Genomic DNA, 16,460 nt, shown 5'->3' on the forward strand with positions numbered 1-16,460 from the left:
TGGAGGACTAGACTAGAGCAAAATAGTTGACCCCAAAGGAGTTCCTATATCAATTTGTTAAAATGTAATTAAGTTGTTATAACAGGTATCTGAGACAAATAAATTTAAACAAGCGAATGGGTACTGGTTAGAAGTTAAATTGGTTACCTTCTGAAAGGAGTTAGACTTTTAATTGAATATCATCACAGCAGAATAGAGACCTCAGTCAAAAATCAAGATCAGCTCGTAAAATCCAATTTCATTCTTTGTTGACAAAAACCCATGGAAACTGAAGTTCTCACTATAGGCAAAATTCCTACAAAGTACAACAGCTTCCAACAGCTTAGCCCTCATAAGTAAGAGTTCTGTTTGAAAGTAAACATTTATAGTCCCATATTAAAATTAGATATTTTAAAGACAGTTTTCATACACATGCACCAGGGAAAATGAGAATGCAAGTGTCCTGGTTTGAAATGAAGCGAGTTTTTTGGGATGCTGTGGTCAAACCAATAGGTGCTCAGATTTGAATACTGGCACCTGGTGTGGCCACTGAGGACACGGACATGCCTCTGAGAACACAGGGGGGTTAAAAGCTGAGAACTCCCGGGGGAAGCTCACTTGGGTTCTGTCCATGAAAGAGGTCAGATCTGCCCTGCCCAGCTGCAGGCTGGGCGGGGGAGAGAAGCCATGCGGATGGATGAGGTAGGCCGGGCCTTGGACAGAGAAGGGAGGTGAAGGCCCCTGCAAGATGGAAGGGTGGAGGAGCACTGAGAGGCTTCGGGCAGCCACCCCCTGCCCCCCCCCCCCCCCCCAACCAGGAGAGAGAGAGAGAGCTGGTGTCTGTACCTGTGCCACCTTGAAACTTGATAGCACAGCGGAGTGAAGGAGAAGGGGAGGGGGGTGCGATGAGCAGGTGCCTGGCAGGGCAGCCGTGGGAGTTCTGGACAGGCAGAGCCTGAGATTTTTAACCCCTTTCTTAGATGATGGAACCCTTACAAATGCTGATTCCTCCTGGAGTTGAATGAGAAGAGAGATAGACATGAGATAAGAGGAAATGGGCCACGAGAGAAGTTCAGAAGAATCCTAGGTGGCAGGTGATGGAGTGGCCTTTGGCTGGACTTTTCTTGTATAGCTATGGACAGAACCATTTTTTTCCTGTGACACAGAGACTGCATTTCGGGGGGGAGGAAATGGCTCAGAGCCAAGAGAGTGCAGTTGTTAGTGTTCAGGAACACATAATCACGAGAAATTATTATATGCAGGTGCTTTTACTGAAGAGCTCTGGGTGTCAGGGGTACAAACCCAAATCTGACTCCGACATAGGTTCAGGATGGATATGCTTTTATATTCTACCGTTATATAACTTTCATGTTAATTATTAAACTTGTATTGTTCAATTGTATATATAGATTTCAGCCGAGCATAGCCTCCTTAGATTAGGAACATACAGTTTCTCATGGTTCTTCTTATGATTATACAATAATGATTTTTAATTACTAAACAATCATCACATCTAACAATTATATCATTTATCATACTACTTAGTTAGCTGCAACGCAAAGCTTAACATTTCAGAGTGTATCTTGACATTTTTTCCAGGGCCCCACTATGGTTTCTCCCCCCTTTGAAAGCATTTTCACTTCACTATAGGTGTAAATGCTTTCACTTGATACAGTCCTTTACTTCTTAATTTATGCTTGATGTTCCTCAAATCCAAGGTTGATGTAAACGTTGTCGTGGATGCTATCACGAACTGGAGAACCAGAAGATAGTGGGCCTGGATCTCGTGTCAGTGCTTTTATTATTTTCTGGTTCCAGGACGTTTTCTTCTGTATCTCTCTCCTTAAGATGATGTAAACTAACCAAATTGCTAAGAATACAATTAGTAAGATTATCACACTCTCAGTAATAGACTTAATCCATGAACTCACATTCCACCCTAACCTTTTAAAGATTTTTCCTAACCAGCTTGTAGTCAAATCCTTTTGCTCTTCTTGTGCTTCATACTTTATTTGTTGCAACTGATTGATGTCATATTCTACATCTGCAGTTACATTTGGGATGTGAACGCAGCAATGATCAACTCGTCCTTTTAAAAATCCACATAGTCCATGCTCCTTCAGGAGTAACAAATCTAAGGCTAATTGATTTTACAAAGTCATTTTTGTGGTGGCTTGTAATTGTACGTTTAATTCTTTAAATCCTTCCCGGGTGACTCTTGCCAGTCTATCTACCTGGCCTGTAAGTTTGTACAGCATCTCTCTATTCTGATAGTTTGATATAGGACCAAGCAAAGACTCTAGGGCCCACTCAAATCTTACTCCACTAGAGGGTTCTTGCCAAGTTTCATTGTCTAGAACTTCTCGTCTTGCTCTTATCTGCAGAAGTTCATGTTTTCCATTAAATGGGGACTTTTTCCAAATTGGACATAAGCTTGGGAGGCCCAAAGTAATTTCCTTTACTTTCCCATCTACAGGCAGATGTGTTGTCCAGGTACCATCGCTTGTTGCCCATACAAATTGTCTTGGACTTTGGATTGTACTCCTGGTGCAATCTACAACTACTTTATAATTCATTTTGTCTTGTTTATGTTTGATCCCTCTGCAAGCACAACCAATCTGTAGGGCTATTGCCAGGGGTGGCATCTGTTTTATCTCTGCATTATCAGAAGTGCAGTCATAAGTTTTATTGCATGCCCACCAACTTACTTTGTCTGCCCACGTTCTGCTACTAGTGGCAGTGTACGTTACTGCTGGATGTTTCATTCTCGGAGCCTTCCCACTTAATACACCAAGGGGTGTTTGCCATATATTGGAATTTTTGAAGTATACTCACAGACCACGCACTGTCCCAAGGCTCTCTCTGATCTTTCTGATCCTTGGCCTCACACTTCCATATTAGAGTGGTTTCTGTAACATTTTCTATGATCTTTTATAGAGTGGCAAATAGCATTGCCATTGTGTAATGCCTCCCGACTGTCCCATAGGGGTTCCTAATATGCCATCACTTAAAATACAGTCTTTCTGGCTCATAGGTCTCATCCATGTTCCTATTTTCTCCCAAGTTTCCTTGACTACTTGCCTCGACTCGGGTACCTGTTTGCATGCAATTGTTTTGAACTTTTGTATTTCAGGTAGTTTTGATGTTATGATTCTCTAATTTACTGGGTCTCCTGCTGCCTTTGGTATTGGCAGAAAGGCAGTTATTCTACTGGTGTTTTGCATTTTGGCAAAATCTGACTAATCCAATCATTACATTCGCAGCTCGAACTGCATTAGAAATTTTTATCACTTGTGTTTCTGCCTCTCTCTTCATTCTAGAATGAAGAGTGGTTAGTTGATCTTTTTGCATTCCACATCCCAAAGACATTAATGACCATAACATTAGCATAATTACTAACAGCATTCTCAAAGTAATTAAACACATCTTATCTTCAGTCTTGGTTCCACAGTTTACATAGTCCGTGATCCAGGATGGACTTTCTTCACTTGGGTATAGTGAATCCAGGGGTCCATGCCGGCTATTTTGACTGCTGTAAAGGTGGTCAGCAGTACCTGATAGGGTCCACTCCACTTTTCTTTCAGCGGTTCTTTGTTCCAGTTTTTAATGTACACCTCGTCTCCTGGATGTATGTTATGAACTGGATTCTCGAGAGTTATTGGTCTATTTCACACAAGGATGCTCTGGAGCCGAGCTAAAGTTTTCCCAAGAGACAGAACATAATTATACACTTCCTGCTTTCCTGTGACGTGTACATTAGGGTTAGGCTCAGGAGATTCAGATGGTTTCCCATACAATATCTCATAAGGACTGACTGACATCCCGCTCCTAGGTTTTATCCTAATCTTCAACAGTGCCATTGGCAAAGCCTTGGGCCACTGCAGCTTGGCTTCTTGGCATATTTTACTGATTTGCCTCTTTAGTGTCTGATTCATCCTCTCTACCTGTCCACTTGACTGGGGTCTCTACGGTGTATGGAGGTCCCAAGTTATCCCCAGCAATCTACTTAGCTCTTTTACTACTGTAGCTATGAAATGGGGCCCCCTATCTGATGATACCCCTAGGGGTACCCCGAACTTGGGAATAATTTCCTGTAGTAACTACTTAACTGTTTCCTTTGCTTGGTTTGTGCGACAGGGAAGGGCTTCTGGCCATCCAGAAAATGTGTCAGCCCCTACTTAGAGGTATTTGTATCCTCGAGTTCTTGGTAATTTTACAAAATCTAATTGCCAATAGTCTCCTGGCTCTATTCCTATCTGAATTCTTCCTAGCTGTGCCTGTCGCCTAGCTACTGGGTTGTTTTTCAAGCAGATATCACATTTTGACATGACTGGTTTTGCCATTGTTAACATCCGTACCGAAATTAAACTCTGCTTTCGCAATTTTACCAATGCCTCTGCACCCCAATGACATTTTTTATGTTTAATTTGTAGAACTTCTCTCATTATCAAGGGGGGTACCACTATCTGTCCTTGTGCAGTCACATGCCATCCTTCCGAATTCTTTTGTGCATTTAGTAAACGCGCCAGTCTCTCATCTTCTACTGAATATCTTGGTTTTGGAGGCAAATTAAATTGGGATACATTGAGCTTTGAAAGTATCAATACCACTGTTGTTTGCACCTCTCGAGCAACCTGTCGGGCTGCCCAGTCTGCCTTTTGATTTCTTTCACAGATTTTGGAGTTTCCTGATTGGTGTGCTTTACAGTGTATAATTGCCACTTGTTCAGGTTTTTGTACTGCTTTTATCAATTGCAGGACTGCATCTTGGTGTTTAATGTGCATACCTCGAGAAGACAATAATCCTCTTTCTTTCCACAGTGCTCCGTGTACATGCACCACTCCAAAAGCATATTTTGAGTCAGCCCATGTACTGACCTTTTTCCCTTCACTTAATTCTAGTGCCCTGGTTAAAGCAACCAGTTCTGCCTTCTGGGCAGATGTATTTGGTGGTAATGCCTTTGCCTCCACTACTGTACTGACTGTTGTTACCGCATATCCAGCGTATCTGGTTCCGTTTTCCACGAAGCTGCTCCCATCTGTAAATAGCTCTCACTCCGGCTGCTCTAGCGGGACGTCTTTCAAGTCTTCTCTTGCTGAATAGGTGTACTTATTACCTCTACACAGTCTTGTTCTAATGGGCCTTCTTCAGTCGTGGTACCTACGAACAAAGCTGGATTCAAAAGGTTAGTTGTTTTTAATGTGACATCATCCTGCTCAGTCAGGATTACCTGGAATTTTATCATCCTGCTTGGAGATAGCCAATGGCCCCCCTTCTGTTCTAAGACAGTGGTTACCATGTGTGGTACATAGACATCTATGTGCCTTCCCATAGCAAGCTTCCTGGCTTCTTGTATCAGCATCACAGTGGCTAGGACTGCCCGCAGACATGGAGGCCATCCGGCACTTATGTTGTCAAGTTGTTTGGAAAAGCAGCCCACCGGCCTTTTCCAGCTTCCCAGACGTTGGGTCAGGACTCCTAGTGCTAGGCATAGCCTTTCATGTACAAACTGTCGGAATTTAGGATATCCCTCTGGGAGTCTGGAGTTTTCTGAGACCCTCACCAGGGGGCTCGGAGACTCTGGCACACAGCCCAGAACACCAGTGGGTTCAATGACGAACCACGGAGCAAACTGTCACCTTTATAGAAGGAGATAAAAGCACCAGCAGTTTGAATAGTGTAAAAATAAAATAATTACAGAGTGTAAATGTAGGTTTTAGGATTTTTGGTATGGGGGTTTCTGGGGAGGAGATGGAGGGATTTAGGCATGTCTAGCCTTTCTTCTTCTTCTTCTCTACCTCCATCTTGTCTGGTGATGTTGGCACTTTTAGATTGGTCTAGAGTAGAAACTCACTGTCTAATATAGATGATAGGTATTGGAAAACAACTACATATTTTACATGTAGTTTGTAGTATATAAAGATAACACCGCTCTGGGGGCAGGCGGAGTGCCTCTGGACTGTCCAGCCGAACGGATCTCGGCTGGACAGGGAGAAAGAATTTTATAGATAAGATGCAATGAACAACCTTGAGACCGAAGAAATTAAGAGCTCTGACTCCTTCTTAAAGCACCAGGCTGGGAAAAGAGACTTTCAGACTTTTCTCGGGATCACTCTGACCAGCTAGAGAGAGAGAGACCCCGGCAAGAAACAGCTGAAAATCTTTAGACAGATCAGGTAACCCTAATGCTGGAGCAGTTGTCAGCGCTTCCTTTAATTTTTGGAAGGCTACTTTCTGTGGCTTGCCCCAGGTGAATGGCTGCGTCTTCTGAGCTTCATACAGGGGTTTCGCAATCAGTCCATAGTCCATGATCCACAAGCAACACCATCCTGCCCTCTCGAGGAAGACTCGCAGCTCATCTAAGTTCTGGGGCTCTGGAATAGCACAGATAGCTTGGATACGGTTAGTACCTAGTTTTCGTTGCCCTTGTGAAATTTCACATCCCAGGTAAATCACAGTCTGTTGGGCAATTTGTGCCTTTCCTCTGGATACTTTGTAACCTCCCATTCCCAGTGAATTTAAAATCTCTATGGTTATTTTTATACAGGTTGCTTTTTCTTCTGTAGCTATTAGTATCTCATCAACATACTGCAACAATAGGTATTGGTCTCTTGGTACTTGCCCATTTTCGGTCCAAATCTCCAGCTCCTTTGCCAGTTGGTTTCCGAATAGGGTCAGCGAGTTCTTGTCCCTTGTGGAAGTCGTGTCTAGGTGAGCTGGGTCTTTCTTCCGTTCCCTGGGTTTTCCCACTCAAAGGCAAACAGTTTCCTACTTTCTTTGTCAAGGGGGATGCAAAAAAAGGCATCTTTTAAATCAATTGCACTAAACCATTTATATATCTCCTTGATGGATGTCAGCAATGTGTAGGGATTTGTTACTACTGGATAAATGACCTTTGTTATTTTATTTATTGCTCTCAAATCCTGCACTAATCTATATTCACTATTTGGTTTCTTTACTGGAAATATTGGTGTATTAAATTCTGATTCACATTCTTCTAAAATTCCGGTCTTCAAGAATTTCTCAATAATCTTTACTATCCCTTGCTGTGCTTCTGGTTGTATGGGGTACTGTTTGATCTGTACAGCCCTTGCCCCTTCTTTTGACTCTACATGCACTGGTTGTGCCAACTTAGATTTCCCTGGTATATCCGTTTCCCATACAGAGGGAATCACTGCATCTTCTACCTCCCTAGGGATAGAGGGAACTGGTTTTTCTTTGATCATTAAAATCTGTCCCGTCTTTGATTCAGGTATTTTCATTACAAGTTCCCCGTTTTCAAAGGTTATTACCGCATCAAGTTTCGCCAGCAGATCCCTCCCTAAAAGCGGAATTGGACACTCAGGTACATAGAGGAATTCATGCGGTAAAGTCTTCTTCCCAAAACACAAATCTAGGGGTTGCAAGAACGGCCGATTTTCCTCCTTCCCTGTAGCCCCAACTATTGTTGTTTGCTTATCTCCAATTTTTCCTTGTAGATCATTCAGCACGGAATATGTAGCTCCTGTATCCACTAGAAAATTGACTTCTTTATGCTCTAGCTGTATAGTTTTGAGAGGTTCTTTAACCTGTTTTACGGGTTCCACGTCTAGTCAGCTGTTATATTCGCCTAACACCATTGCCTTGGCAATGTTTTCCTGCTGGAACTGATTGCCCTGGTGAAACCGGTTGTCTGGGTTGTTTGCGCACTCTCTCTTCCAATGCCCCTCCTGCTTGCAATACGCACATTGATTTAGGCTTAACCCTTGCATAACTGGTCTTCTACCACGACTACCACTGCCACATCCCCTGAAATTTGGGTTCCCTTTTCCTTGTATTATTGCCAAAAGATTTTACTGCTGCCTTATACTAGCTTCTCTTTCACGATTATTATATACCTTCCAGGCTACCTCAAGTAGCTTATCCAGATTCCTTAATTCCTCCCCCTCTAATTTTTGCAATTTCTTCCGAATATCATCTTGTGACTGTCCCAAGAATATGAGAGTGAGCTGAACCTTTGCTTGTTCTGTGTCTATTTGGAGATCTGTATATTTCCTTGCTGCCTCCTTAAGCCTCTCCAAAAACGCAGTGGGAGATTCTTTCTTTTCCTGCCGAACCTCATATAGTTTAGATCAATTTATAGTTTTGGGCACAGCATTCTGAACTCCTATTTGGATCCACTCCTGATATCTCTGTAGTCTCCTCATACCCCAAGGCAAGTTAGGGTCCCATTTTGGATCCTCAATTGGAAAATTTTCATCTAGAGTTCCTGTTACGAGCCCGTTTCTGGTATCTTCCCTTGCCCTTTCTTTGGCTGCCTTAAGTACCATCTCTTTCTCAGTAGAATCCATCAAAGTATCTAATATTACTTGTATGTCATCCCAGTCAGGATTCTGAGTTTTCATAATCATTTTTACTACTTGTGCCACCTTATCAGGATTTTCTCTATAAGTTCCAGCTGACTGTTTCTAAATAATTAAATCTGCAGGAGAAAAAGGCACTTTTACAAACACTGGCCCTTCCACTCCTACACCTTGTCGCAAGGGGGCAATCACAGTCCGTTTTTGTCTGCCTATGTCTTTTCTTTCCACAACCGGGGCAAGCTTTGACCGGCTTCGGGTTCTGTGGGCTACTGGGGTCGCTGATTCATTACTATTACTATCTTTTCTACTTGCATCCCTCCCTCTCCTTTCTATCACCGTTAGGTTTTGCTCATCTTCCGAGGAAGAGGAATCAGGTGACGATGGGAGAGGAGGATAAAGAGAGAAAGGTGTACTAGATGAGACAGGTTCTGGATCAGGTGAGGTAGGGGTAGGCAGTGGGATAGGGACAGATGAAGCAGGTGGGATAGGGTTAGGTTCTCTTGGTCTTATTGGAGCTACCTGTAAATCAATATCTGTATAATTTTCCCTACTCAGACTTTCTTTCAACGCCAAGTGTTCTAGACAACATTTCTCGCAAACCCCACACTTATCACTTGCAGACGCTCTAACCACCATTAATCCACATTCATCCCGCCATTCTGGCTTTTCCCATAAATAGAAAAACAAATCAATATACAGAACCTCATCCCATTTTCCTTCTTGCTAACAAAACGACATTACCTGCGAAATGGTGTCATATTGCAAAGTCCCGTATTTTGGCCATTTTTCGCCATTCTCTAAGACATATTTTGGCCACCATGTATTACAATAATTAATCAACTTAGCTTTACGTAATTCTTCCCCAAAATTAACCTGTTTCCAATGTGCTAATAAGCACTCCAAAGGAAAAGTTTGCGGAATAGAGGCATTGCTGCCCAAAATCCCTTTGAGCTTCTCCATCCAAAAATATACCACAAATGTCGAACCTGCAACACTTTCGCGATTGTCTTTACGGACGGCGCCTAGGCAATACCACCAGGAATTCCTTAGCCCAACCAAGCGTAGCTTTCACTGCGTCTTATTGGCAGGCACCCAAACCAAAATAAAAGCACCTTACCTCTCTCCTGGGGACGTTGTGAGCAGCAGAGGCGGTCGCAGCTGATGGGCTCCCCGAGAATTCCTTGATGCCGGCTGGACCGTGATCGAGTCACGAACTTGCTCAGCCGCACTCACAGGGTCCTGTCTGGGTTGCCAAAATGTTAGCGCTCAGGAACACATAATCACGTGTCATGGTCTGAGCCTAGGAAAATGCCAGTGCTTCCATGAGAATACCTCTTTTCCTGGTATCTGCTGTGAGATGTGATCAGAGACAGAGCAGAGCAGGCCCCAACTTAGGATTGAAAGGAAAAAAACTTTATTAACATAAAACTACAGGGAAAAAACACACAGAACACAGGATGAAAACCTTCCAAATTTCCTCCTCCTCCCACCACCAAATTTCCTAATTCCGTTACCACCCTTTGGATAATCAATTCTCAATTCTTTGAGAAGAGAGGAGTCCCTCTTGCACCACAGACTTCACCCAGGAAACAGTCGAAACTTCTCGTGTTTCTGTGTCACGTGTGGCACCGCCCGGAGAACATTTTGCTATCGTGACCTCTTCCTTCCATGTCCAGTGCTCTCACCACTGCACATGGACCAGAGCTGCTTCTAGGGTTTTTTCCCTTTAAGGATGCTTTGTCCAGTTCCAAAAAAGAGCACAGTCCCTCTCCTTTTGGGACACCTGTCCCCCCCATGTTTCACCCCCTGGGGCTGAGGGGTCTCTCGAACAGAGATCATCTTCCTCTTCTTCTTCATCGAAGACGGAGGGCACCACCACCACCCTCCTCACCCGTCGTTTCTGTTCACACACTCTCACATCACCGCACTCTCCTGGCTCTGAGCCATTGCCTCCCCCTAGATGCAGTCTCTGTGTCACAGGAACTCAAGGGTTCTGTCCATAGCTATCCAAGAAAAGTCCAGCCAAAAGCCATTCCATCATCTCCTCCCACCTAGAATTCTTCTCAACTTCTCTCAATCTCACCAACTCCAGGAGGAATCAGCATTTGCAAGGTTTCCATCATCCCAAGAAGGGTTAAAAGTCCCAGGCTCTGCCAGTTTGGTTCATGAACTCCCACGGCTGGCTGCCCTGCTGGGCACCCCCCCTTCTCCTTCACTCCAGCCGCGCTATCACAAGCACAGTCTGCTCTCTCTCTCTCTCCCTTCCTCCGGGGGGGGAAATGGGGGGATGGCTGTCCGAAGCCCTCGCAGTGCAATGCTCCTCCACTGTTCGGCCCAGGCCTGGCCTACCTCCCTCCGGCCACATGGCTCCCCTCCCCCCTGCCCAGCTCCAAGCTGGACAGGGGAGAGGTCTCCTCTGGTCCAGGGCCGGAACTCAAAAGGAACTTCCAGTGGGAGCTCACAGCTTTTAACCCCCTGTGTTCTCAGAGGCGTATCCATGCCCTCAGTGGACAAACCAGGTGCCAATATTAAAATCTGGACACCGATTGGCGTGACCACACCATCCCAAAAAAAACCATTTCCCCTCAAACCACGACATCACAAGAAATGATTATATGCAGGCGCTTTTATTGAAGAGCTCTGGGTGTCAGGGGTACAAACCCAAATCTGACTCCGACATAGGTTCGGGATGGATATGTCTTTATATTCTACCGTTATATAACTCTAATGTTAATTATTAAACTTGTATTGTTCAATTGTATATATAGATTTCAGCCAAGCCTAGCCTCCTTAGATTAGGAACATACAGTTTCTCATGGTTACTCTTATGATTATACAATGATTATTTTTAATTACTAAACAATCATCACATCTAACAATTATATAATTTATCATACTACTTACGTAGGTGCAACGCAAAGCTTAACATTTCAGAGTCTATCTTGACATTTTTCCAGGGCCCCACTATCACAGTGATGCGATGGGAAGGAGTGTGTGTACAGAGACGACGGGTGAGGAGGGCGGTGGTGCCCTCGATCTTCGGTGGAAGAGAAGAGGATCTCTGTTCTTGAGACCCCTCGGCCCCAGGGGGTGAAATTTGGGGGGGGACAGGTGTCCCAAGAGTGAGAGACTGTACCCTTTTTGGAACTGGGCAAAGCACCCTTAAAAGGAAAACCCTAGAAGCAGCTCTGGTCCATGCACAGTGGTGAGAGCACTGTACATAGAAGGAAGATGTCATGATGGCAAATGTTCTCCGGGCGGTGCCACGTGATATGGAAACACAAGAGGTTTCAACTGTGTTTCCATGGGAAGCCTGTGGCACAAGAAGGACTCCTCTCTCCTTGATGAACTGAGAATTGATTATCTAAAGAGTGGTGATATACTGAGAGTTGATGATCTGAGGGGTGGATGTATTGGAAATTTGGTGGGGGGGAGGAGGAATGTTTTTTGGAAGGTTTTCATTCCGAGTTCTGTGTGTGTTTCTCTTTATATATAGCTGTAGGTTAATAAAGTTCTTTTCCTTTTTATTCCTAAGCTGGAGCCTGCTTTGCTCTATTTCTGATCACATCTCACAGTAGACACCAGAGAGAAAGTATTTCCATGGGGGCACTGGCATTGCTTCAGAGTCAAACCATGAAAGCAAGCAATGAACCTTGTTGAAGAATCCACATTCCCAACTAATTTTCCAAGAAAGGCTATTAAAATACATCAAATTCTAATGTCACATTTTGTATTCGCACTTTTAAGAGATAAAGCAAAGATCTCTATGAGGACGAATCAGTGCAAGTTGTGTGGGAACCCATAAGTTTAGATATTATCTCCCCTCTGTTTCAACTCTTTTTTTTTAATGAATTTCAGTTTGGGGATAACACAGACCTTTGTGCTAATTTAAGAGCCTGTTGACACTAAAAGGCATATTCCTCAAGACCCCTTGAATAAGTCATAAAGTTCATATTCATCCACCCGTTTTATCCCTGGGTTTCTCTGACTATATGGTGAGGTAATTCAGTTCATAAGATCAGCTGAAACTGGCTCAACAACAGGTCAGATGAGCACAGAAACAAAAGAAAGGGAACCAGCAGAAGCGTCTCCCTTTTAACAAACTACTAAATCCACTCAGACCTCAGGAATCTTCACCATCTGACAATTTGTTAAAGTTAAGCGTGCAAGCACTTTCCATATATGACCACTGAAAGCCACACACACCTCTAGATAGATACTTCTTTATCTGTAGCTTCCCTGATCTAAATGCCCCCAATCAGCATCTTTGCACTTCTTACTCAAAATACAACACAGGAAACCCTACTACCAGCCTTAGCTAAAAGCAGATACCCAAATGTCTTGGTTTGAAAGATGTGTCTGCCAAGGAAGGCAGGAGCCTCTCCTGGAATGGAAAATATGAACCCCTTCCCCCCAAATTATTATTATTATTAAATTAAGGGGCTTTCAGGCAAAGATATGAGAAAATTAATAACAGTTCTTTACTAATATGTATGTGTATGACAAGGCAAACAAACAACAACAATGGCAGCAACAACAAAGAACAGAAAACCCAAAAAACAGTCTCTTCCCTCTCTTTAAGCAATTTCCCCTTTGGTGTTGTTCTGGTCACAGCCAGCAGGCTCCCAGCTGGACAGGGCAGGTGCGATGACACCCCCTCGGCTGCAGAGGGCGCTGTGGTGTAAGTCCCACTGTCTTTTCTCCATGTAGTTATGGTGGACCCAGCTGGCAGAAAGGGATGGAGAAGGGGCTTCCCTTACAAACCCCCAGGGACAGCCGATCCCAGTGCCCCCTTTGGATAGCAAAAGGAGCTGTAGCAGGGATCTCGGAATAGCAAGCTGGGAAGGCAGGGATGAGCCAAGTCCCGGAGTGGTAGATGAGATGTGTCAGAAACTTGGCAGCTGTAGCTGGAACCACAGGGCGTCCGGGCAGGCAGGGGGTGCGAATTACAGTGTACCAAAGAAACCTTTGAGCAGTGGCAGAGAAAATGGCAGGGGCTGAGCAGTGGCCGCCTGGCTCCTACACACAGCCCTGAGATACAGGCTCCCTTGGAGGATGAGGGGGCTCGGGGATCCCAGGGTTTTCGACTGAGGCACCCAAGTAGAGGGTAAAAGTCCTTTTTTAGTGAGTGTGAAAAAAACATGTTCACTCTCCTGTGAAAATTTAAAAAGCTTAATAAAGGACAATAGGAGATAAAGACCATAGAGCAAAGGTTATTATGGCTGCGTGTATCTTGGCACTCAGCCAAGAGCACCCCGTCTATCCCTTAAATACCTTTTCCATTACATCAGCCTGTTGCATATTAATAGGCCCTTATGCATATCCATAAACTAGTTTACATTTTCTAGGAACTATTTTACATGGCCCCTCCTTGGGTCCGCCTTTTTAGAGCATGCGTGTTTCTTGGCTGTGGTTTTGGCTCCTTCTCTTTATCTCTTCCGGTTTGGGCCTTGGTCCATACTTTCTTCAGACGATGAGTGCTGATAGTTGGCATATCTGTAGCAGGTGTCCTGATACCATGTTCATTGGATATTATCCCATCCAAGCAAGCATTTTAACACAAGCATACTTACATCAGCTATTTCACTACTATATCTAAGCTTAATTAACAACAGAAATAAAAACTATATCTTTATAACAGTTACTTTAATATCACACATATAAAATCCATTTTAATATTTGCTGTTATAAATACATATTATGTTTTTGGCTTTTCACAAACATTAGGATGAATGTTATATGTATAATGTTAAAATAACTTTGCTTTTATTTCTGCTATTAACAAAAACTTAGACATAGTAGTAGTGGTAGCTGATATAGTTAGGAATCAATTGTCTGTTTGGTCGGGATAACATCCAGTGAATATGTAATGAAGACCCTGCTATTGATAGGCCAACTATCAGCATCTGCCATCTGAAGAAAGTATGGACCAAGGCCCAGACTGGAAGTGATAAAGAGAAGGAGCCAAAACCACAGCCAAGAAATACGCATGCTCTAAAAAGGTGGACCCAAGGAGGGGCAATGTAATAGTTCCTGGAAAATGTAAACTAGCTTATGCCTATGCATAAGGGTCTATGAATATGTAATGCTCCTCTGCGTCGCAGAAAACTCAGCACCCATATTTGCTTTCTGCAGCACTCAATCTACCTTCTTTACAGCCAGCACAAACAAAAACTGAAAGCACTGAGTCCACAGCCAATCCGGGAAAGAATCCGGGAAGCCCCCCCCCCCCGCCCCGGGGGAGAGACGAACTGCTTGCGTACAAACCGCGCGGCTTTTTAATATGGCGGGCGCCAGCTGCCGCCTCCCCCGCGCCACGTGGCCGCTACGCGGGTGCTCGGAGCCGCCCGTGCCGATCCGCCGCCGCCTCCGGAACTGCGCACAGGCGCTGCCAGAGCGCCGGAGCCGCTCCGCCCGCATGGACTGTGCGGGATGCCCAAACCCTCCTCGGGACCAGATTTTCCCTGCACTGGGAGCTCACCCCCACACTCTGGGGGCCCCCCCAGGGTCCCACTAACACTCGCGAGGAATACTCACCCCGCTTGGGGACTGTGGCTGGCTGGGAGAGCTGTAAAGAAGTCCTCCTACGGGATCGGTCTGCCGTGGGCGCGGCGGGTTCCCGACCCCACCCTCTAGCCTTCTTGCCGACAAAAACGTGACGAAGAAGTCAGAGGAAGGTGAAAGTCCCAAAAGCTAACGTAATCCACTCGTGGAATTACTAGCTGCTCCGTGACCGCTGTGGGAGACGACCACGTGGGGCGCCACCTGCAATAATCCGTTGGTTTCTGGGCTTTACATGAGTCCAAATCCGGCTAGCTCAGACTCTAACCCACACGGCCTTGCATAGACGAAAGTAAGAGACAAGAAGCGCTCTTCTCCACGTGGGGACAAGTATCCTGTTTATTGGCTTGGGACAGGACACTTCTGGGGACAGCAACCACACAGGTAGAAAAAAGAGTGACACCCTTGCAGTGGAGTTTTATACCCAAGGAGATGGGGGCGGGGAGAGAGGACCGCGGCTAATGGGATGCCATTGGGGAGGGGCGAGGGGAGGGGTACCCATGGGACAGACCACCAGGTGTGTATAACGGGGGGTGTGTGAGGGAGAGACCATGTGATGGGGGAGGGGAAAAAACCATCCACGTGACCTAACATACTCAGTAAAAATTTCCCATCACCCAGTGCAAAACAACAACTAAATAAACTCTTTAGTGCAATACAACAAATGTGTGTGTGAATGAGACGCGGACTGGTTATCCCAGACCTGCTAAGTGAGTGAGGAGTCTCCCATGCTGCAGTTTCGTTTTGTCACGAGAAAAACGGCCAGTAAAAAGACGAAGCGAGAGATAAAAGGAATGAGAATCCCCTGGGGTAACTGGGACTGGGTCTCAAGGAAGGGGTGGGACCCTTTGGAGAGAGGGAGCCGAAGGTTTTCCTGGCACAATTCACTGGGAAAGCCAGATAAAAAGTGGGGGGGGGGCCTTGGAATTCTGCTGGATTGAGGGCTAAACATGCCCAAGAGCATCCAGGTTGAACAACATAGCTGAATTGAGGGATGAAGATGCCCAAGAACATCCAGGGTTGAACAAAATTCTGCTGGATTGAGGATATGCCCAAGAGCATCTGGGGTTAACCAATAATATTTTGAGATTTTATAATACCGATGGGTGGATATCAACAAGTGACTTGAGAACAAAGGTACCTTATTTCTGTGTTGACCTGTTGTGAGTGAGAGTGAGACAGACATAATAAAGAAATGAAAGTGAGCAGTGTGAATGGAGGAAAGTATATGTAATGTATGTTGTTGATTTTAGGGTTAACATTACTTTCTGGAAGGAGGTGTTTTACATTGTGTTGTGGGGAGTAGGTGGTTTTCTGTGTTGTGGGAAAGGGGTGAAATTCGAGTGGTTAGGAAGTAAGAAACAGGGGCTAGGGACAAACAGATATAACCCTGAAAAGAAAATTTTAAAAAATGGGACAGAGAACCAGTAAGTCAGGTTCTGGGAAAGGAGGGAGTAAAAGGGTGCCAGCAGATATACCCCAAGACAGTCCCCTGGGAATGATGTTAGCTAACTGGGATATTGATCCTTGTACAAGAAAAAAGGATAAAGTAAAAATTATTCAGTATTGTATGATAGA

At 44.7% G+C, this 16,460-nt stretch overlaps 2 long non-coding RNA genes across 2 annotated transcripts in view; one reads left to right on the forward strand and one right to left on the reverse strand.

Moving 5' to 3' along the window:
• The window catches only part of LOC132341404 (uncharacterized), a 28,026-nt gene extending 16,171 nt beyond the window's left edge, over nucleotides 1-11,855 (forward strand). The window contains exon 2 of the long non-coding RNA XR_009490183.1: nucleotides 11,279-11,855. This is a non-coding gene — a long non-coding RNA (uncharacterized LOC132341404). The remainder of the gene's footprint in view (nucleotides 1-11,278) is intronic.
• Nucleotides 1,229-15,319, reverse strand: LOC132341402 (uncharacterized). The gene is made up of 3 exons (XR_009490181.1): nucleotides 14,859-15,319; nucleotides 9,439-9,564; nucleotides 1,229-6,754 (listed from the first exon to the last, which is right to left on the reverse strand). It is a non-coding gene; the product is annotated as an uncharacterized LOC132341402 (long non-coding RNA).
• Between the last annotated feature and the right edge of the window lie 1,141 nt (nucleotides 15,320-16,460).

Source organism: Haemorhous mexicanus, chromosome W, assembly GCF_027477595.1.
Source record: "Haemorhous mexicanus isolate bHaeMex1 chromosome W, bHaeMex1.pri, whole genome shotgun sequence".
NCBI classification, from domain to species: Eukaryota; Metazoa; Chordata; class Aves; order Passeriformes; family Fringillidae; genus Haemorhous; species Haemorhous mexicanus.